The 23,159-nt window shown below is 35.8% G+C and overlaps 1 protein-coding gene and 1 pseudogene across 1 annotated transcript in view; both read left to right on the forward strand.

The window, feature by feature from the left end:
- NDUFAF2 (NADH:ubiquinone oxidoreductase complex assembly factor 2) overlaps positions 1 to 23,159 on the forward strand; it is a 151,821-nt gene that overhangs the window by 14,727 nt on the left and 113,935 nt on the right. The gene's annotated exons all lie outside the window — the stretch shown is intronic.
- LOC121496973 overlaps positions 12,145 to 23,159 on the forward strand; it is a 52,670-nt pseudogene continuing 41,655 nt past the window's right edge.

The following is a 23,159-nucleotide window of genomic DNA, read 5'->3' on the forward strand; positions in this document are numbered from 1 at the left end:
GAGAATGTTCCATGTGGACTTGAAAAGAATGTATTGTGCTGCCGTAGGATGAAATGTTCTGAATATATCTGTTAAGTCCATCTGGTCTAGTATGTCATTCAAAGCCATTGTTTCCTCGTTGGTTTTTTGCTTAGATGATCTGTCCATTAATTTAAGTGGGGTGTTAAAGTCCCCTACTATTATTATATTATTATCAGTTCCTAAAAGCATGACTCTTATTAAAAAGACATAGATCCAGTTTTCCCTCTAGGGCTTTGCTCTGAAAATTATTTTCTCTCTCCATGGATCTTCCATTTTTCTATTAATTAATTAATTTATTTATTTTTACCCTAAAGGAGACAGAAGGCACTCAAAAGAAACCACTTGAAATGACCTGTTTAAAAATGAAATGCTGTAGGAAAAGAGCTATTGTGATGGTGGTAGTGGTGGTATGTGTGGGTACGAGACAGAGAAATGTTTGATTAGCCTTTTATGTTGAAAAATGAAATCTAAATTCTTCAACAAAATTTACTATATAATTTCAACTGTAAGCTAATTAATGGAATTGATAATTCATCAATACTGATTTTTTAACAAGGTTTTTCTGAAGAAATTGTGATAGCTTTCATTTCACATTTGTCTCTTCTAATAGGATTAAGAAAAGTATTCTTTTTGCAAAATTTGAGGTCTCAATCAAATTTTCTAAGGATTCTTATTAATCTTTGATTAATACTCATTATCTTTTGAATCACCTTTAATGTTGTAATCCTTTCTAGTCTACTTCAGCCACTTTCAATTAGAAATTATTTTTTTGTGATTTTATATCACTTTCATAGACTTCATGAGACTGTTTCAAGATTTGCAGTTTCCTTTTGAATTCAACTAACGTTGTATTTGTAAACATTGGAAAATTAGAGAAATCAACATGCAAGGGAAGAGGTTGCCTTGGAGGGTGAATAGAAATTCAAATATTGAGTAGTTCTTTAAATGTGGACCAACATTATAAGTTTATATAGTGAGGATTTTTATTTATGTAACTTTTGCTTTCTTATGTGTACTGGAAACTGTAGTTACTTTGTTAATAAATATACAATCACTGAGCAACTCTGGGACTGAAATACTTCTGCAGTTTGCTTTCCCCTCACTGGCAAGATTTTTGAAAACACAGGCAGTGTACTTACTATACCTGTAATCTAGAATTCACTGTTCTCTAAGTGTTTACTTTTGTACTTTGTGCCCCCACTGTGTTGTGGGTGATCATTTTTGTAGCTGTGTCCCTGACTCTCTGGTCTTCTGGACTGTGTCCAGATTGTATCAGATGTTCAGAAAAGTGAGTTTACCCATTAGACGGTCAGTTATTGAATATCTGCTATGTGGCAGGCCCAGTTCTAGACATTAGAGATATATCAATAAATACAATACTGAAGAATCCATGCCCATAATTGATTTTACTTTGTAGCATCAGATGACAAAAACATATATAATGATCGAATTACATAATTGTTCCAGTGTGGTAAGTGCTTAGGGAAAAAGAAAGTAAATCAGATGAAAGGAATCAGGAGTACTGGTAGGGAGTGGGTTGAAATTTTAAATGGAATGGGTAGGATATCTTAATAGAGAAGGTAACATTTTGTTTGGTTGTTTTTTTAAAAAACTTTTTTCCTTAATTTGAGAGACAGAGAGAGAGATCACAGAGGCAGAGGGAGAAGCTGACTCCCCACTGAGCAGAGAGCCCTACACCAGGCTCAATCCCAAGACCCTGAGATCATGACCAGAGCCCAAGGCAGCCACCCAGGCACCCCTTGAGAAGATAACATTATGAACAAAGGCTTGAAGGGAGTGAGGAAATTAGCCCAGTGGATATTTGTGACGGAGCATACTGGCCAGATGGAGTAGCAGTGTAGATTAGCTTTTACTCTGAATGAAATAGGGAGTTATCCTCAGCACTTGTGCTAGTGCCTAACATATACTAGATATTTCATTAGTGTCTGTTAAATTGAAGGAAATAGACTCCACAGGGGTAGACTTTGGCTTACCTTATCTCATTTCCTTTCTTGCAGTGCTTCTGATGCTTCTCTCTGTTAAGTAGCAGAAGAATAAAGAGAAACATAGTCCCTTTGAGAATATAAAAGCCCTTGAGATGGTTTCACTTTAAATCTAAAAGATTTGTCATTTTACCTCTAAAATTTGATTTTCTTTTTTTAAGATGTTATTTCTGAGACCTTCCTTTTGGAATCTGAAGTGAACCTACATTTAGTGACTGTTTCCAGCAGTGCCTTTTTTTTTTCTTTTCATTTCTGTTTTTTTAGGAATCAGATTTATTGTTTTAAGCCTGTGTGCTGTATCTAGGGAGGCAGATGGAATAAGAGAAGAAGAAATGGACAATGCATCAAAAGTAGGACCCCTTTCTGCCACTTTCAGCCATCTCTTTAATAGTTGTTGAACATTGTCTGTGTGCTAGAAGTATGTGTGTTTTTAAAATTAATAGACTTTATTTTTCAGAAATATTTTCACAAATTATTGCATGAAATATGCCAAGTACTTTAGTTAATGATCAAGATCACAATAAATAAAACAGTATAATTTAATCAAATACAGGCATTTTTAAAGTTGAAAATACATTTCCTGTGTTATTAGAAATTAGTACATATTGTCATTGTAATCAAATACAGGCATTTTTAAAGTTGAAAATACATTTCCTGTGTTATTAGAAATTAGTACATATTGTCATTGAAAGTCAAAAGTAAAATTACGAACCATTGAGAAGATATTCAGTGTAGAAGTGGGGTACTTAAATTTATGTACACTTTAACTTTTAAAATAACCCAGTTTTATCAAAGCGAAAATACATGCAAAATACTTCAAATCTATAGTAAAACTTATGCAGATGCGGGAGATGTGCTTTTGTTAAGCAGACTTTCTCAGGTAATTGTAATTTGTTAATTATATGAATTATGGAATGATGCCTTACAAATGATACTTGGAACACATAATCAGTAAGCGTTTATCTCTCATGTATTTTTTATATTTCCTGAAATACTCTTGCTCTCACAACTTCTTTTGACCACTTAACCATCTGAACAAAAGAGTGGTTGCTGATAAAATGGCATACTCATCTCTAAATCCATTTTTATTGGAGACACGTTATATTTTTCCTCTATGACTCTTACATAAGTTTTTTTTTCCCTCTGAATCTTAGATTCACTTGCTTGATCTCTAAGTTTTCCACATGAAAGCATTGACTTTGCATCTGTAATTTCCAAAGAGCAACTTTTTAAAAAATCTGGCATTAAAAGAATAAATAAAATAAGAATAATCTAGCATAATTTATTATCAAAAAATATTTTTAAGTTAAATAATTTCATTTCTATCTTTGTTAAACATTGAAAGTTACTCTAGTAGTAAATTGGAGTCAAAATGTTTTTATTCTAATTTTATTATATCAGAAACCACATGAGCAACTTGAATAAGAAGGATAAAGAAATCATTAAGTCATTTGAATTTTTAACCTTGTTTGTCTCTGTGTATGTGAGTCTGACTGAAAGACAGTGTAATTTCCTTCCAGATACGAATTGTAAATGGAGGGCCTTTTGAATGGCTACTCTTATTCATTTATAGATGAAGGAACTAGGGTCTGAAACAGATTGTTACTAGTCCAGAGCTCCTAAGAACTCAGGCTGTATTTTTCCAGTGTAGTTTAACAAAAATGATCTTTAAACTGATTTTGTAGTATGCCAACTTTTTATCAGTGTGCACCACACAATAAATACTTTTAGCCTCTATACCAGTTAAACTTTTAGTGCCATCGTGTGTGTGTGTGTGTGTGTATTTATAAAACATTTCTGTATGAAATATAAATATATATAAATTTACATTGTGTATACACATGTGTACACATATTTCATGTGTCTGCAAATTTATAGCTTTTTATCTTTCTTTTGAAAATAATCTTCTCTTTATCAGAACCAAATCAAGCTTTATAGCTAGTTCATGAAATCGTGAAAGCAGCAAGGTTTTATGATGGAAGCATTGACACACACCAGCAGTTGTAGCCCAGTACTGTGTTGTAACTATGTGGCACATGTTCATCAGCACAAAGGATTGGTGATTGCAGTATAGTTTCCAATCAATCTCTTTGAAACTCATAAAAAGTGTGTATGGTCCTGATGTGCAGTATTTCTAGAATTGTATATGACTTCACTAAGCTGTTTTCATTTAGGCAGGATAGCCAAATGAGAAAAATAACTGAAACACTGGAAATACTGTAAAAACAATTGGTTAAGCTGTAAGAAAGGAAAATGGGTCAAAGCCAGTGTCACATATTTGTCAGCTGTGTAGCCCATTTGTCCTGTTTAGATTGTATATGATGAAAGGGCTGCCAACATTGGAGTTTAAAAACTTAATTGAGCTCTACTTGGGTAACTTGCTTTTGTTTCATAAGCTTGATGATAAATCTTGATAAATCTGCTGATATGACATTAGAGTTTAATTAGAAAATAAAGAATAAAGCACAATTATTTATAACTAATAAGATTTTATTTTTCCTTTTTCTGAATTATTTTAATGGGCACTATTTTACACCTATTAGTAAATAAAATATTTTCAGGATCTCCTTTTCCATTCTAACCTTTATTGTTCTTGGATTCCTTCCTCCTTATGTTTTTTAATTTCATGCCCATGGAGGAACAAAATTTTGAAAATGTCTAAAATAGCAGCCTCTAAATTAGGTATTAGCATCTTGGAGAAAGGTTTGTTTTCTGGCCACCTGCCAAGTGTCCTACTAAATTATTGGCAATCAAGTACTTAATATGATTTTCAGTCAATAAATGGCACCCATCTGTATCTTTTCTTTTTTGGGAATATAAAATTGTCAAATTTTCTAACTCTAGAAGTCTCAGCAATGAGCCTGGGTCAGATTTGGAGCCAGCAGAATTATATGGGTGGCTACTGCTTAATTTGTCAAAAAGATATACAGGAATATTTTGGGCAACTATAATCTTGGATGAATGAAGAAATAAACCAACAAATCTAAAGTTTTAATTTTAATAAGGGCAATTGTAATCATTAACATTTTACAGTAACATTTAAGAAACTGATACTGAAGGAACAAAACAATTAAATGATCTTTTTTTTTATTTCTAGTATATATCATTTTGGAGGATTATCCTTATATCTATTTACTGAGAATAATGAAATAGGATATGCAAAACCTCCAAATAAGTTGTTTTAGCAATAAGAAATCATTGCTGTTTTGGTACTTTTAGTAGTTTGGTGACCTTTAAAAAAAATGTTCCTTTTGCTTAATAAATATGCGGAATAGACTTATAAAATTTTGTTTTCTCTCAATATGCTGAAAACGTATTTTTGCCCTATGAATAGGCGTGAATGTTGGAATCAGAGACTTCACAGAGGCTTTGGCTATTAATGAGTAAACCATAAAAATTTGACAATGTTTGAGTCTTGAGTTCCGTCCAAGGTAGAGGATTCTGTGACTCAGACCTCATCTCTGTGATCCCATTTTTCTCTCCTTCTAGTAGTATTCCACGTAATAGGTTACACCCTTCCCTGGCTTCCTTCCCATAGCATAACCTGACAAACCTTCATAAGTCTCTTAATTTTCTCTTTTTGCTAGATAATTTATTGTTAAGATGAGATTTCCAGTATTCAGATATTTATGATTTAACATTTCAAATATTTAAGTACACTATATCAACTTATGTTTTCAGCATACTCTAAAGTGCAAAGCCACTTATCATGGTAGAAGAAGTGGAATTGGTGGCTTTAAGGCTACATGTTCTTAATATAGATTCTATGTATTTAAAACTCTAGGGATCCCGGGGTGGCTCAGTTGGTTAAGCATCAGATTTCAGCCCAGGTCATGATTTCAGGGCCCTGGGATCAAGCCTGCATTGGGTTCTACACTCATCAGGGAATTGGCTTGTCCCTCTCCCTCTCCATCTGCTTGTTCTCAATCTCTCTCTCTCTCTCAAATAAATAAAATCTTAAAAGAAAAAAAGTTTTAAATAAATAAAATGCTAGTAGACAGATTGAAGTTGAGTGGAAATAATGGCATATGGGTAAGGAACAGAGGATCTCAAAAATATTTTTCAAATGGCAGTCTGTGTGGACCCCAGTAGATAATAATGTAGATTGATAAAATGATCTTGTAAAATACAAGTGTCCCTTTGAAGGAGTAAAGCTTTGTTCATTCTCACTTTAGTCTAGATCACTTTAACCATTAACCACTTTAACAGTATTAAAGTGCAGTTAAGATAGAGAGTTGATTTAGAAGATTAAGGGCAGAGGAGAGAGCTTCTTTTCTTGCTCATGAGGCTTAACCTCTATGAGGTAGAAAACTTGTTAATGGAATGAGGAGCTATAAAATTAAGGAGGCATTTGGGAAAAGGAAGGGGAATGTTCAAGGTAGACCTTTCAGTTTTGTTCAGAATCCTAGTGGCGTCATCCTGACAATCACCTTTCTCTTTGACAGTCTTCTACATGTCCTCACAGGGTCCCAGGGCCCATCTTGGACCTACTGTGTCAGAGTTTCCATTTTCACAAGATCCACAGGCCTTTCAGTGGCACATTGCAGTTTGGGAATCACTGTTGCAAGTGACTGATATATGAGTTCAGCAGACTTGGTTAGTTTAGGTAGCAGCCTTTCCACTCCCCACATTACCCTCCTTCTCCTTCTCCCATCCCTCCCTTACTCCCTTCATTCCTTTAACTTGATCTCAGCTACTCTGGACTGTTTTTCAGCTCAGTGTTGTATACTATTGATACTTCCCTGTTGAGACATGAAGAAAAAGAAAAGAAGATGTGTAAGTAGTGTACCACTAAAAAGAGGTTGGTGAAGTAAGTCAAGTTTCCCTCTTACAGGACCCTCATCATCTACCTTATGATTTATCAGATGGCAGATTTTCTTATATATATCCTTCAGAAGATATTCTTCATAACCTTTGAGGGCCTCTCATGTAAGGAAGTGAAATTATTGGATCCTGGGACACTCTAGGGCAAAGCTTTTGCCTGATACTATTCTCACAGTACCTAATAGAAGGGCTGGCAGCTTTCAGCCAGATGACTAATTCTTCTGTGGTTAAGTGTTCTGCTTCTCTGGCTGATATGAGGAAAGAAGCAGACATCTGATATCTCATGAGTAAATTTCAAGCAGCATCTAATTCTAATGGCATTTTTGGCACCAAAGAGGCTGTCCCCTCCCTCTTAAAAGTAAAAATGATGGATATTTTCATGATCATACGACACTTAAAATTTATGACCCTTGCCTACCTTTTAATGTCACTATACTGTAAGTAGCAAATAAATCCATTAATGGTGTTCGTTGTTGAGAACAGTGGACCTGGTAGGTGAGGGCTAGCTAGGTTATATTTCAGCTACTGGAAGATTACTGAAAGTAAACTAAAACTAGGAAAAAATAATTTCCTAATCTCTTTGAAATATGGGTATAAAAAATAATTCCTAAGAGTTTTCTTTTTTAAAACTATCTTGAAAATGAATCTTGCAAATAGCTTCAAAAAAAACGTCTTTGGAACTAACATAAAATGGTACTCTATCCTATCCCTTCTTTCATTTGTCCATTTCCATGCACTATTTCCTGAATTAATAAATCAGAGTATATGAATGTCATTTGCAGAACACACCAAGTGTTATTATAACGTCTTTAAGATTTTATTTATTTATTTATTTATTTATTTATTTGAGAGAGAGAGAGAGAGAGAGAGAGAGAGAAACAAGCAGACTCCACGCTGAGCACGGAGCTTCATGCAGGGCTCCATGTCATGACCCTGAGATCATGACATGTGCTAAAATCAAGAGTCAGACACTTAACCACCTGGAGCACCCAGGTGCCCCCCAGACAATTTCTGATGAAATCTTGGCAGCCTTCGCATCTGTTGGGTTACTAGTACTTATTGCAGATGTCTTTGTGGATGTGGTAAACTGGCTTCTTGGTCACTTGGCTCAAGTTTATTAGATATTGCTAACAAGCAATACAGATCTCCTGAGAATAGAAGCCTGTACTGCCTTCTTCTCACTTTTTTCTTCCTTTACTGCCCTTCTGCTCCCAGTGGTGATGTGGTTGCTATTGAGAAAGCATATCACTAGTCTAGTGGGAACCATTAGATCAAACTAAAGATCTTAGTGTTTCTTACCCAAACTCCTTTGCACTCCTGCTTTCAGCACTTAGAAAAAGATATAGTTTAAATGAATAACTGTAGACCAATTGAACAAAACTGGGAGTTCAGAAATAATTTCGTACATCCATTGGCCAATTGGTTTTCAACAGAGGTGCTAAAACGATTCAGTGAGGGAAACAGTCTCTCTCCAACAAAGCGCCCTGAGACAATTAGCTGTCCACGTGCAAAAAATGCAATTGGACTGCCACCTCATCCCACATACAAAAATTAACTCAAAATAAATCGGCCATCTATATATAAGAACTAAAATAGAAAATTCCTGGAAGAAAACAGGGATAAATCATGCTGTTGGATTTGGCAGTGGATTCTAAGATGTGACATCAAAAGCATAGTTAACAAAAAGAAAAAAATAAATTGGACATCATCAAAATTATAAACTTTGTTTATTAAGTGATATTCTCAAAGTGAAAAGGCAACCTACAGAATGGGAGAAAATATTTGCAAGTCACATATCTAATAAGGGTCTAGTATCCAAAACAGATGACAAAAACATAATAACTGAATTTTAAAATGGTCAAGTGATTTGAATAGTAGACATTCCTCCAAAGAAGATATACAAATGACTAACAGGCACATGAATGGATGCCTAACATCATTAGTCATTGAGAAGTGCGAATAAAACAATGAGTTACCACTTCACACCCACAAGGATGGCTATAAGCAAAAGAAAAAAGAAAAAGTGATGGCAAAGATAGGAAGAAGTAGAACCCTCCTACATTGCTGGTGGGTATGTAAAAGGGTACAGCTGCTCTGGAAAAGAGTTTAGTGGTTCCTCAAAAAGCTAAATATAAAATTACCATATGACCCAGCAATTCTATTCCTAAAGTATATAACCAAAACAACTGATACTCAAACAAATACTTGCACATGAGTGTTAATAGCACTATTCACAGTAACTAAAAGGCGAAAACAACCCAAATGTTCATTAGGAAATGAATGAAAAAAAAACAAATGGTGGTATATCCACACAATGGAATATTACTCAGCCATGTAAAGGAACGAAGTCCTGATACTTCCTACAACGTGGATATACCTGTGAACATATTAATATGCTATATAAAAGAAGGCGGACGTGAAAGTTCAGATATTGTATGGTTCCATTTATATGAAGTAACCAGAATAGATAAATCCATTGAAGATTGCTGGGGCAAGGGAGAAGAGAGGACAGCAAGTAAGTGATGGCTATGGGGTATTTCTTTGGGGTGATAAAATATTTTGAAAGTAGATGGAGGGGGTGGTCGCACAACCTTTCAAACGTACTTAAAGCCATTGAATTTTGGACTTTAAAGTGTTTATCTTATGTGAATTTCACCTCTATTTTTTAAAAAAGTGTAACTACTTGCACTAGTATGCAGAGAGAATGTTATCAACATCAGCATCTTCATATGCAGTGCATTTTGGGAAATGTTTCCTGTGGAGTCAGAGTACTTTATTCTGAAACTATTTGGAGAAATTACTCAAAAAACTAGATGTCCTATTCTCTTGTAGTGTGTGGGGTTTGGTTTTGTTTTTTTACCTTTTACAAATCAGAAAAACTGTTTAGAATTCCATATTGAAAGAACTAACTTTTTTAATAAAGATTTTATTTATTTATTTGTCAGAGCATGTGTGTACAAGTAGGCAGAGTGGCAGACAGGGGCAAGCAAGGGGGGAGGGAGAAGCATGCTTCCTGCTGAGCAGGGAGCTGGATGTGGGGCTGCATCCTAGGACCCTGGGATCATGACCTGAGCTGAAGGCAGACATGCTTGCTTAACTGACTGAGTCACCCAGGCACCCCATGAAAGAATTGTTTTCCTTTTTTGGCTGGCATTTGCATAATTATTTTGATAGGAAATTAAAAATGTTAGAAGACAACATGATAGAAGAAAATATTTAAATTGTTATAAATGATTACTAAGAGTAAAATAAAATCTTCATAGTGTTGAAGAATCCAGTGCTTAAAAGAGTATGTAATGTGTCAGCCTTGAAAGTGTGCTAATCATCTGCTCAACAAAAAAGATGAACAAAGGGATTAAAAGCTTTAGTCTCTAGTGGTCCTTTTCAATGCGGGCTGAGTAGATTTAATGTTCATTTGCCACATATGGTTTCATTAATAGCAATTCAGCTTTTCTCTGCCCCATTTGAGGCTTTACACTTAGGGAGGTGAATCCAGCCTCCCATCAGACTTGCCAGTTTCCACATGTACTGTCTAAGGTTATTTTTCAACACCTTCTAAACCTAAAACAGGTGAAGAAATGCTTTATTCATAAAGTAGGTTATTTCATAATTAAAGTTAATAAATGTTTTGCTGGTGTTGTGTTTGATAAGAAAACATAAAGATATCAAAATAAGAATCTTAACTATCTCAGATGAAAATGAAATGCAATTAGAGGTGTACTTTTTTTTTAAAAGGGTGGGGCAGTGCTTGGCTGGCTTATTTGTAGAGCATGTGACTCTTGAGCTTGGGATCATGAGTTCAAGTTCCATGTTGAGCTTGGAGCCTACTTTTTAAAAATGCAGTTAAAGGTGTACCTAACAGGAAAATACACTGTTAAAGGTGTACCTAAAGGAAAATACACTGTTTCTTTCAGGATACTCTTTTTTTACTCTCTTTCTGTCCTCAGGAAGATTTGGGACTCCTACCTGCTTTCTTGTCTTGTAGATTAGAAATTTTCACCTGACTCCTTGGTGATGGTGCATCAGCTTCCTCTGTTGAACCTGATACCAGTGACCCCTGGAGATGAAACACCTGAATACATAAATGTTTTGTTAAATCATTTGTTTTAGGTTACCTAATAAATTAAATTTACACTAGTTAATATAGGAATGATTACAGAATGACAATGAGAAATACCACTAGCAAAGAGTGGGTAATAAAGTGGCTGGAAACCATAGAACAGCTTATGTTTAAATAAGAGAGAGCATCAGAATGAGTCAGAGGGACAAAATATGATTTCTGGTCCACTTCTTTCTTTTATTTTTCTGTGAATCATTACCATATTATATACCATGGCCTTTTTCTAGCAACAGACTCTCTTTGGGCATCCAGCCACCACATGATACTATTCCTGAAGGTTCTATTCTTATTCTCCTTCCTTGGCAGAAACACCCCAGGGAGGGAGCCAACTCGAGTTCCCCTTTCCCAATTACCTTCTAACTATTTCTCCTATCCCACATTCCTAGCTATTCCCCTCAAGGCTTTTCTCTGTCTAATAAGTCCAGATGGGCCCAACCTCCTTATACTTTTACTTTTAGGTTATATTTGTCTTTCTATATCTTTAATGAGCTCTGTTTCACATTTGCCTGTGTTTAAAAATGATAGGGAGAATGCAAAGAATGACTTCCCCGTGCAACTTTATTTCTGAAGGGAATACCATTGTGAAGACTGCACCAGTATGGACTAGTAATTCATTGTGCCCATGATATTCACTCTCCATTAATATTTTGTAGGGTTGCAGTGAACATAGATTTCCCACCTGTGCTGTTCTAATAGTCTTATGAGACAATTCAGTTGGTCTTCAAAATAATGAATCCTTAATTAAGTATGGTTTGATTGGAAGTCATGTCTGATAAAATATTCTGTCACTTGAGATATTTACTAAAATCTCATTACATTGTGATGAATGAATTAAAAATCAGAATTTCTATTATTTAACTATAAAATCTCTTTATGTAAGAGATATTTCTCTGTTAGGTACTAACCTCAGAATTTATTCTGCTGACATCCTCAGACATCATATTCTTACATCTTATGCAGTTACTTTGTACCACAGGGGCATTGCTGGCCCAATGCAAACCAAGATTATGGCTTAAAACAAAACAAAATACAAACCCTGCTTGTTTACCGACTGTCTAGGGCTGGTATCTTCATGCTTTCTCTGCAGCTAGACTAAGGATTTAGTGAATTGGGAAAGAGTTGAAAGGGTTAATAGGAAGACTTGAGGTAGAAGTATATTATGATATAAGCGTCAGCATGGATCAGCTCAGCAGTGAGCTAGAGCTGGCTAGGAGAGCCATGGCAAAGTACCCACCAGGACCGTATTGTCAGCAAGTGGATTGGAACTTATTTTTAAAAAGGAGTTCGTCTCAGCCCCATTTTCTTAGTTCACAACTCATAAGATCAATTATTAACTTTAAGCTATCAAATAGGTTTCCTTTTAGTTACCTATTGTATGAGTCCTCTCCAATCATTGCATAAGCTGAGGAATGTAGTTTTAGTTTAATATATCACTCACTCCTCTGTCGGCTCAAGCAAAGAGGCTATTCAACCCTAACTCCTTCAGAGTCCTAAGTAGTCATATTTTTTATTCACTCTTATTTAAGATTACAAAAATCTTGAAAATGTGGTTTTATATTTCAGAATCTACCACATTTAAATCAATGTGTAAGTTCAAGGGCATTGGAATCAGTATAATTTATGGTTCTCTTTTCATCTCAGCGTGAATAACTTCAAATTCAGTGAAGTGTTGTTTGGCTTTTCTTACCCAAATGGTATAGTTATCTGATTCACTTCAATAGTTGCCTATTTTCCCTTTCAGAAATGTCTGTTCTCTCACCAGGAGACTAAAACATTGTGCAGATGTACAGTTGGATACAATGATGCCAATATAATATATGCACTGTTCAATAATTTATTTTGTATCTGGAGTGATGCATCTGTTTCTTTCTTGTGGGAGGGGGTTTGAGCTTCATTTCAATGTCATTTTAGGTACTGGTCCAATTCTTCCATCCAGTTAACCAAAAATGAAAATTTCCATCTGTTCAATTGCCATTCAGAGGAATGTTTTATCTCTGAAGCACATTATGACAACTAAAATTGACAGCATAATCTGTCTGACTTTTTTCTCTTTTATTTCCTCTTCATATTCTCTTGAGCTTTAACAAGAGAGTATTCTTTTTTAGAGCTGCCTAAGATTATAGGACTTACTCTTTCTTCTCTCTAGTAACTGTAGACCAATAGAGCGTGAATGGCTGTCCACTATTCACTGCTTTATTGTGTATTTTTTTCTATCCATTAGTGACCCTACAGGAAACATACTTGTTAGTATGCTATTAACAGAACAATGCAAACATAGCATTCTCTTTCTATAAGAGTAAATGTCTGCCAGTACTATTTGGCATTCCATTGAACGCAGACTCTTTCCAATTGACGTTTGGAAGGTACAGTTACAGGCTGATTTTTATTGATCATTCTGTACTTTAGAAAAGTGGCTAAGGAGGCCTTTGGAATATACTGTCTCTAAAGTTTTTAACTATTTAAAGAACTAAGAATATTACCTTAAATAGATTTTGTTGCTGAAATGGCAGAAAGATTCCTTCCTTCCTTCCTTTCTTTCTTTTTCTTTCTTTCTCTTTCTTTCTTTCTTTCTTTCTTTCTTTCTTTCTTTCTTTCTTTCTTTCTTTTTTGTTTATACTCTAACTTAAATTAGAAAAAAACAAAAACCAATACCACCTTTCTATTTTTGGGCCAGGTGAGAATTTTAGGACAACAAATTAAACAAAGCCCTATCCCTCAAATGAAGGTTTTGGAGCAGCATGATAGATTAAACTGTTTTTCATAACAATGGAAAAAAGACATAGCTATATACTAAAACTTTAGCTATGCTACACCCACAAAAAATATTATTGTAGATTACTGGATTTCTTTGAAATGTCTACACTTGTAATAAAAATCTCTGATATCCTGTACCCTTTCTTGTTCTCTTGAAGAGATTATATGATAGTTACATTACAGTAAAGACAATCATTTTTGTATCCTGTATAATATTTGTGCCGGGTTAAGCATCTGTCTCTTGATTTTGGTTCAGGTCATAATCTCAGGGTGTTGTGAGTTTGAGCCCCACATTGGGCCCTGTGCTGGGCATAGAGCCTATTTAGGATTTGCTCTTTGCCTTTCCCTCAGTCCCTCCTCTCCCTCTCTCCCTCTCTATAAGAAAAACAAAATATTTATGCCTTTTAGCCTTTTTGAGGTATACTAGGCTAGTTGCATCTATATTATTTTTCTTAAATGTCTGTGCTCACTGAGGTTTTGTGTCCTTATTGTGTTTTGTTTTTCCCTTTTCTTCTGGTGGCTTACAGGTATATTTTTCACCTGTGTATGTTTTATGTACCTTCCTATGGCAAACATGAATTCCTTTGTATCAAATCAGCAAGTTAGAGAATTACATTTTAATAATATTGTATGCTACCCATTGTAAAGAATAATACTTTAAAACTGAAACTGATTTTTTTAATGATATGTAGTCTTTGATATAACGGATGACCAACTATAGACCACTCAATATATGGAGTATTTCAAAAGCTGTGATTGTGAGATCCATTGGAATATTACATATGGGAGTAAAGAGCACTCTTGAGAGTGTTAAACATCAGAACTAAAAGATTCCAGGTCTTAAATGTGTTTTAGCTGTATTTATAAGAAAATACACATTTGTATACTTTGTGGGAGGCTGAGTAAATTTAAATCTCATATTTGAAGTACATGAGATCGCTTGATCTTAGAAATTCTCCTGTTAAATTGCTGTTGGTTTCTGAGCCTCATTGGAGTGCTCTAACTTGTCATAGTTTGCCTCTACACACAGTTTTCTTGGGGACATGTAACTAGATAACATTTGAAGCATACTCACATTGTTTAAAGGATTCAAATTTATTATAATCCCAGGACTACAGATGCTTATGTTATAAAAGCATTTTATTTTATTTATGTATTTATTTTAAAGATTTTAGTTATTTATTTGAGAGATAACATGAGCGGGGGAAGGGCAGAAGGAGAGGAAAAAGCGGACTTCCCACTGAGCATGGAGTCTGATGCAGGGCTCCATTCCAGGACCCTGAGGTCATGACCTGAGCTGAAATCAAGATTTGGACACTTAACCGACTGAGCCACCCAGGCACCCCTATTTGAAACCATTTTACACTTCTCTCCTTAATCACCTAAAAAAGAACAGAAAGGAAAGGAGGGAAGAAGTAGAGAGAGGGAGAGAGAAAAAGAGGGGGAAAAGGAAGAAAGTAAAGAAGGGGGGAAAAAGTTGGAGGCCAGTTCCTGCTTTAGCTCACAGTCTTTGGGAAAAAATCGGTTGTATGGTAAGGGTAAGAAGAAAGTGCTAGGAGAGTTCAGAAGTTGTATGAACCATTTCCTTCAGTGCTGAGGAAAACTGAAAAACATAAACAAGGTCTTGTTCTTGAAAGCAAGGGAGGAATTTTTTAAACAGAAGAAGGAGAGTGGCCTTGTGGAAGTATTTTAGAATAAGGAATGGCATGAATTGGATCTGTACTTACAGATAGTCACATACTGTTTTTTGTTATCCCGTACCTAAAAACTTTTAGTATGAAGTCTAAAATGTTTTTCTATTCGGTAAGTATGTGTTGCTAACATTTTACATAGAGCAGTGAATATGGGGAATACAAAAGGAAGTCAAATTCAACCCTGCCCTCACAAGCTGTGTGACATAGTTGACAAATCCTAAGGGTGAGTAGCCCGTCAGACCTGGATTTGAATCTTAGCTCAACCACTAATTGTTTCTTTGGTTGACTCACAAATAATTATGGAGCATCTCCTACATGCCAGGTATTATTCTAAGTGTTGGGATACTGTGATAAAAATATAAAAGTACATGTTCTCTCCTGGCATTCTAGTATTTCCCTTATTTCAATTGTGATATAATTGACATCCAACATTGTATAATCTTAATATGTACAACATGATAATTTGATACCCATATGTGTTAGGAAATTATTACTACAGTAGGGTTAGTTAACACTTCCATCACCTCACATAATTACCTTTTTATTTTTGTATGTGGTGAGAACATCAAAGATCTATTGTCTTAAGAATTTTCATGTATATAATACCGTATTGTTAATCGTAGTCACCATGTGGTACATTAGACTCGCAGAACTTCCTCATTTTGTAACAGGAAATTAGTACCCTCTAACCAACATTTCCCCCATCCCCTACTCCCTGGCAACTGCCATTCTGTTATTCCTATGAGTTCAGCTTTTTAAAATTCTACATATAAATGAGATCATGCAGTATTTGTCTCTCTCTGTCTGACTTATTTCACTTAGACAATGCCCTCAAGGTCCATCCATGTTGTTTCCAGTGGCAAGATTTCTTTCTTTCTCATGGCTTTCTAGTATTCCATTGAGTATATATATCAATGTGCTTTATCCCTTTATCTGTCAATGGACACTTCAGTTGTTTCCATATTTTGGCAATTATGAATAATGATGCAGTGAACATGGGACTACAGATAGCTCTTTGCAGCACTGGTTTTATTTCCTTCGGGTATATACTCGAAGTGGGAGTGCCAGATCTTATGGTAGTTCTAGTTTTAATTTTTTGAGAAGCTTCCATACTAGTTTCCACAGTAGCTGTACCAGTTTAAGTTTTTACCAACAGTGCATGAGTCTTCCTTTTTCTCCACATCCTTACCAAAACTTGTTATTTCTTATCATTTTGATAATACCCATTCTAACAGGTATGAGGTGTCATAGCATTCTAATTTTAGTAGAAAGAGACAGAAAATAATTATATGAATAATATTTTGTCAGATAATGAGAAATGCCATAACCTGAAATATGTGATAAATAAGGGAGGAACAGGGCCATGTGAATTTTGCTTTTGATTGAATGATCAGAAAGGGCACTTAGACATGAATAGTTTTCTGTTTTTAGAAAGAAAAAAGACTTATAGCTGGATTCTAGTGAGCTAAGGGCAGAGTCATATTCAGTGAAGTCAGAGGTAGTCTGAGGCCAAGTCAAGTAGAAGTCATTGGTTATGGTCACAAATTTGATTTTCATTCTCAATATATTTCAAAGCTATTTTAAGCAGGGGGACCTGGGGCACATGTCTGGCTCAGTTGGTTAAGCATCTGCCTTCATCTCAGGCCATGATCCTGGATCCTGGAATTGAGCATTGCATCAGGCTTCCTGTTCAATGGGGAGTCTACTTCCCTGTCTCTCTCTCTCTCTCTCTCCCTCTGCTCCTTCCCATTGCTTGTTCTCTCTCTCAAATAAATAAATAAATAAATAAATAAATAAATAAAATCTTTAAAAAAAAAAGAACAGGGAGATCTGATTATGATTTATCTTTAAGCTTTTTAATCTTTTAGAAATAGGCTTTTTGTTTTGTGAAATTTGATGTCCAAACTGGAAGTAGGGAATGAGTTATATACTATTTGACTTTTTTGTTTAATTTAGACAAGTAAAAACAAAATAAAATTGATACTGACTACTAATCTCAGTGGTGATAGTGACTTCCATAATGGACTGAGTGTTCCTTGAAGATAGATGTTATATGTAATTTTCTTTGTATCCCCAGTACTTGAGTTTGGTAACTGGCCATTTTATGGGTGAATAACTATGCCTACCAAAGATCACATGGGCCTGAGCAATCAGATACCACTGGTCATGGAGACATGATATGCAAAGAGCCGTTTTGGACCAACGACACATATATAAGAACTTAAAGATTTTCTGAGATAAGATGTATTACCCATATCACTAAACTGAAAATAGTCCAGTTAAGCCCCTGTGTCAGCCTCATTCCAGACACTAGAATACCTCCCATATGGCTATACAATGTCCTTTGCATCCAGTAGCCTTGTACATTTTATTCTTTTCATTAGAAAACTGTATTTAACACATATTTGATCATTGCTAGGGATATGTCTAGAGAATTTACTAGGGTATAAGTATTACCATCTAGTTAGTTAGCATTTTAATAGAATCATGACCTACTATTCAATTCAGTGATTATTTTTGTCAAAGCATTTGACTCATCAGAGCTTCCAAAAATACTAAAAACACTAAGTCTCTCATTTTCAAACAATACGGTAAAAAAAGCTGTCAATCAGTGTTTAGTTCCTAAGGAATTGATGTTTTCATTTTTCATACCTTAATAACTGGTACTACTAAGAGCAGTCTTTGTAAGAAAGATTTATATACATTTTTTAGTTAACTCTAAAATTTGTATGACACTTTATGGCTCTCAGAATACTTCATTCAAACCTTATTCCTCCTAATGTTCAGAATGATTTCTTAAAATCAGAAAAATTGCTTAAATTTTAATTTTTTTTATTTTTTTTTATTTTTTTATTTTATTTTATTTTTTTAAAATTTTTTTTAAATTGAACCTTTTTTCCTTACCTGATTATGAGTAATGAGTATGATTCCACCTTTCTGGAAACATTGTGAGCAGTAAGGGAGTATGTAAAGGGCTTAGTATGTAGTAAGTGACCAATAAATGGTAGTCAGTATGATTATTATTACTTTCATAATTATGATTATCAAACATTTGAGGCACATATTGGCTTGCTGCCTTAGCTAGTAAGTAACACAATCAGCATGTGAATGTGAATCTTTCTAATTCCAGAATTCATGTTAGTCTCTCTACTGTTAACACTTGCATAGAGGCAAATCATATTATAAACTCTGTAAAGGGGCAGCCCTGGTGGCTCAGCGGTTTAGCGCTGCCTTCAGCCCAGGGCCTGATCCTGGAGACCCGGGATCAAGTCCCACATCAGGCTCCTTGCATGGAGCTTGCTTCTCCCTCTGCATGTGTCTCTGCCTCTTTGTGTGTGTGTCTCTCGTGAATAAATAAATAAAATCTTTTAAATAAATAAACAAACAAACTGTAAAGAAAATAGCCATGAAAATAGCATTGAAAGATGGGTTGCATTTGTAACATATAACATTTTTTTATGTGAACTGTTTTCCGTGTTTCTCATCAGTTTTTCCAATTTTATTACTTATTTTTCTAAGTGTATTTTCTGTCTGACCTTCTAGAAAACTAAGAAAAATTAACATGTTTTTACAGATAGCAGAGGTATTTATATACGCTTTTATTTGACGACACCTGAAGTTTGGCGCTTTCTGGCCTTCAGAATACTTCCTTTGCCTTATTCCTCTTGATGTTCAAAAACAACCTCTCAAGATCTTAGAAAAATTGCCAAATTCACTGAGCCTTGTTTCATTATCTATAAAATGTGGATGATTCCACCTATCTTAAAGCTGTGTCTTTATACATTATAATTTCTAGGTATCATATTTATCTTTTACTCTGGTTTTTACTGGTTATCTGTTTCTGTTATCATTATCATTGTGGCTTATAGTAAATCCTTATATTTTGTTAATAGTTTCTAGCAGTTCAGATTTATTTTATTTAAAACAATGTTTTTTCAAGATCTGTTTATTTGGGGCACCTAGGTGGCTCAGTTGGTTAAGCATCTGCAGGGTCCTGGGATTGAGCCCCATGTCGGGCCCCCTGCTCAGCAGGAAGCCTGCTTCTCCATCTCCACACTTGATCTTAGCCAAAAGGCCAAGAAGCGATGCTTTTCCATCTCCTTTTGTGCATCCCCTCCACCCCTCATGCTCTCTCTCGCTTTGTCTTTCTCAAATAAATAAAATCCTTTAAAAAATATTTATTTTAGATAGAAACAGAGAGAGCAAATGAGCATGGGGGGAGGGGCAGAGGGAGAGGGAGAGAGAGAATCCTCAAGCAGACTCCCCACTGAGCATGGAGCCCAGCACAGGGCTTGATCTCATGACCCATGGGCCAAAACCAGACTCTTAACTAACTGAGCCACCCAGGCACCCTTATATTGTGATATATTTTTGGGTGTTATAATATAGTTGTATTCTGAAGCCAATAAATTTGGGGAACAATTTGTTCAATAGGGTTACTTAGATTATCTAGCAAAATGCAGAACTTCTTGAAGCTTTTTACTGCCATTGCACACTGGGAATCTCCAAGAGGGAAGTTTGTGTAGAGTGGGCAGGATATATATATATATATATATATATATATATATATATATATATATATATCATCCCCTCAACTAATTTAACCAAAGAGTCCTTTCCCTCTGTCCATAGAGATTAATTTTTTTGAAATAAAGATATCTACAGCAATGATTATCTGAAAACTCTGGACCCATTATATCAGTATTTGTTAGGGTGCTTTAAATTCCAAGATTCCTAGGTCATCCCTCTGTCTTCTTAAAATTTTGGGGAAGTGGTATAAAACATCTCTTAGGGGATCCCTGGGTGGCGCAGCAGTTTGGCGCCTGCCTTTGGCCCAGGGCGCGATCCTGGAGACCCGGGATCGAATCCCACATCAGGCTCCCGGTGCATGGAGCCTGCTTCTCCCTCCGCCTGTGTCTCTGCCTCTCTCTCTCTCTCTCTGTGACTATCATAAATAAATAAAAAATTAAAAAAAAAAGTAAAACATCTCTTAGTTTTTCTTTTCCCATCTCATCAACAGTTGAGCTAATTGGAGCTCTATTCTTTTTTTTTTTAATTTTTTTTTTAATTTTATTTTATTTATTTATGATAGGCACACAGTGAGAGAGAGAGGCAGAGACATAGGCAGAGGGAGAAGCAGGCTCCATGCACCGGGAGCCTGACGTGGGATTCGATCCCGAGTCTCCAGGATCGCGCCCTGGGCCGAAGGCAGGCGCCAAACCGCAGCGCCACTAAGGGATCCCTGGAGCTCTATTCTTAACTATCTACTAGTCTTACTATACATCATCTTAAAATTGTGGCATTCACTCCCATGCTGTAAGTGCTCCATTGCTCTGAAACATATTCAGTTCATTCCTCCTATTTTCTCATTTTAGATGCTTAGAAATAATAGGTTTTTTAACAACTCCAATCAGATGTTTCATGAGACCTCAGACTTCCCATGGTAAAACTGAAACTAATTATTCCATTCTTCAAAAGAAAAAAAAAATGAGAAAACCCCTTCTGCTTCTTTCATGAACCTTGTAAGTGAGGCCTATCCCAGACCTAGATGTTCAAATCAGAAACCTAAGAATCAGGCATAACTCTGCTTCCTTACTCCCAATATCCCCTTCAGTTACCAAACCAATTATATTTTCTGGTTGGCTCTTGAATCCTTCCAGTTCTATCCCTAATACTTCTAACCTAGTCTAGCCCTCTGTTACTTCTCTCATAAACTGCAATTGCCTTTTGATTTTCTACCTCTAACCTTGTTCTTCTCTAATCCCAGCTCCATACTACAGTCTTTCTGATATTTCCAAGCTTCAAATGTATCACTGTGTTGTTTTAATTGGTGACTTCATACCACCCTTAGGATTAAATCCAACCTGCCTGGTTTAAGAGGCATGTCCTAGGATCAGAGCCCTGCCTCCCTGATGAGCATTAGCTCATGCCACTCGTTCCCTTGCTCTCTGATTTCTACACTTGAAATTTTTGCATTCCTTCTCTGTGGATCATGCCAGGCCTTTAGACATGTTTCTCTTGCCTCTCACTGCCTTCCTTCCCTTCTGTCCTTTCTCCTTCTACACTTTCCATCTAGTTGACTACTCATTGTTTACTTTCTGTTCAAATACATGTTCCCCAAGGAGATCTTCCTTACTTTCTAGATCAGGTGAGAATCTTATGCTGTATCTTTTTTGTACTTCCCTCACCACTCTTCATTGTTATCACCTATTTTGTTATAGTGATTGCTTTTCATTATAGTTGATACTGCTATTTACCTTCCGTATACATTGATCCCTTCTTTCTTAGAGCAAAAGCTCTCATTTTTAACTGGGCACATTGCTGCACAGCAAACAACTACATTCTCTCTTTTCTTTTTACAGACAAGTTTGGCCTTGTGATGAAGTCTTGAGAAATGAGATGTAAGTTGAATGTAACTTATGTAAAGTAGCATTAAAGGGAAGATGCCCCCCCTCCCCCGCCTCTTTCTTTTTCCATTGACTAACATGTGAATGTGCTGACTGGCCCCTTGAGTAGCCATACTGCATCATGAGATGGCACTGAAGACAAAAGAGCAGCCACATAGAAGAGGCCTGACCTCCTTATGATTGCACTTTATTACCATCATCAGCCCTGGACTCCTGGCTTCCATGTTGACTTTGTGTGAGAGAAAAATATGCTCCATCTTGTGTAAGCTAGTGTTATTTACTTAACTTCTGTATGTGTTTTTACTCTCTGATATAGCTATTCTTCACATGAACTTCTTGTATTTGGATAGTTCTGTACCTTATAAGCCTTACTAAGAGGCAGAGCCTTTTTACAGTAGGAGAGCTTTGTACTCACCGCTACAGCTTCCCTCATAGCTGGACTATGGATGTATGACCATGATTCAACCAGTGCAAAGCATTTTCCCCACTTTTGAATGTATGAATAAGTGATGCGAACAAATAGAGGCAGCAGCAAATCCTTGCTGGCAATGGTCATGGTTAAATAGGACTTTTGGAGGCAAGTAGCAGTAGACCATTCAGGCTGGAGGTGCCATCTCTTGTTTAGTATCAGTGAGATAGGTGCTGCCAATTGTCACAGTTAATGCTTGCTGGTGGCAGCCTGGAGGTCTTCTTCACTGGACTAGTTCCGTGGCATCATTTTCCCTGTTTTCTTCCCTCATTACAGAGTTTCTGAGCCCATTTCTTCAGCTTCCCAGCAATTCTATGAACTATCTAACATTTTCTTTCGGGTTTAAGCAAAGGTTTATATTGCATGTTAATATCCTTGACTGAAGTAGTCATGATTCGTCTTTCCTAGTGGATTGTAAATGCTGGGACAGCCGTCTTCACATCAGCATATCCTCACAGCACCTACCATCTCAATATATCCCAGCTTACTGCCTGGCATATTAAATTGGTGCTCAAGATTTTTTTTTTTTTTTTTAAATAAATGAGGAATCCATGCCTCTGATCTTAACTTTCTTACTACCCTAGCAATTTCACTTTAGCTCCATTAATCGACTGAAATCACTCTTTGTCAGATGACTTCGGGTATTCTATTTTGCAAATCCATTGGATACTTTTTTCACTCTAGCTTGATTAACTTCTTTAAAGACTTGATCATAGTATTCCTTGCTGGTTCTCATTTATCCTTCTGACTATTTTTCTTCAGGTTTCTGAAGCTATTTCTTTTTATCTGCCAGCTCTTATATCCTATGGTTCCCCTAGAATTCTTTCTTGAGCTCACCTACTTCTATGGAATCAATTACTATACCTG

Source organism: Vulpes lagopus, chromosome 8, assembly GCF_018345385.1.
Source record: "Vulpes lagopus strain Blue_001 chromosome 8, ASM1834538v1, whole genome shotgun sequence".
In the NCBI taxonomy this organism is placed as follows: Eukaryota; Metazoa; Chordata; class Mammalia; order Carnivora; family Canidae; genus Vulpes; species Vulpes lagopus.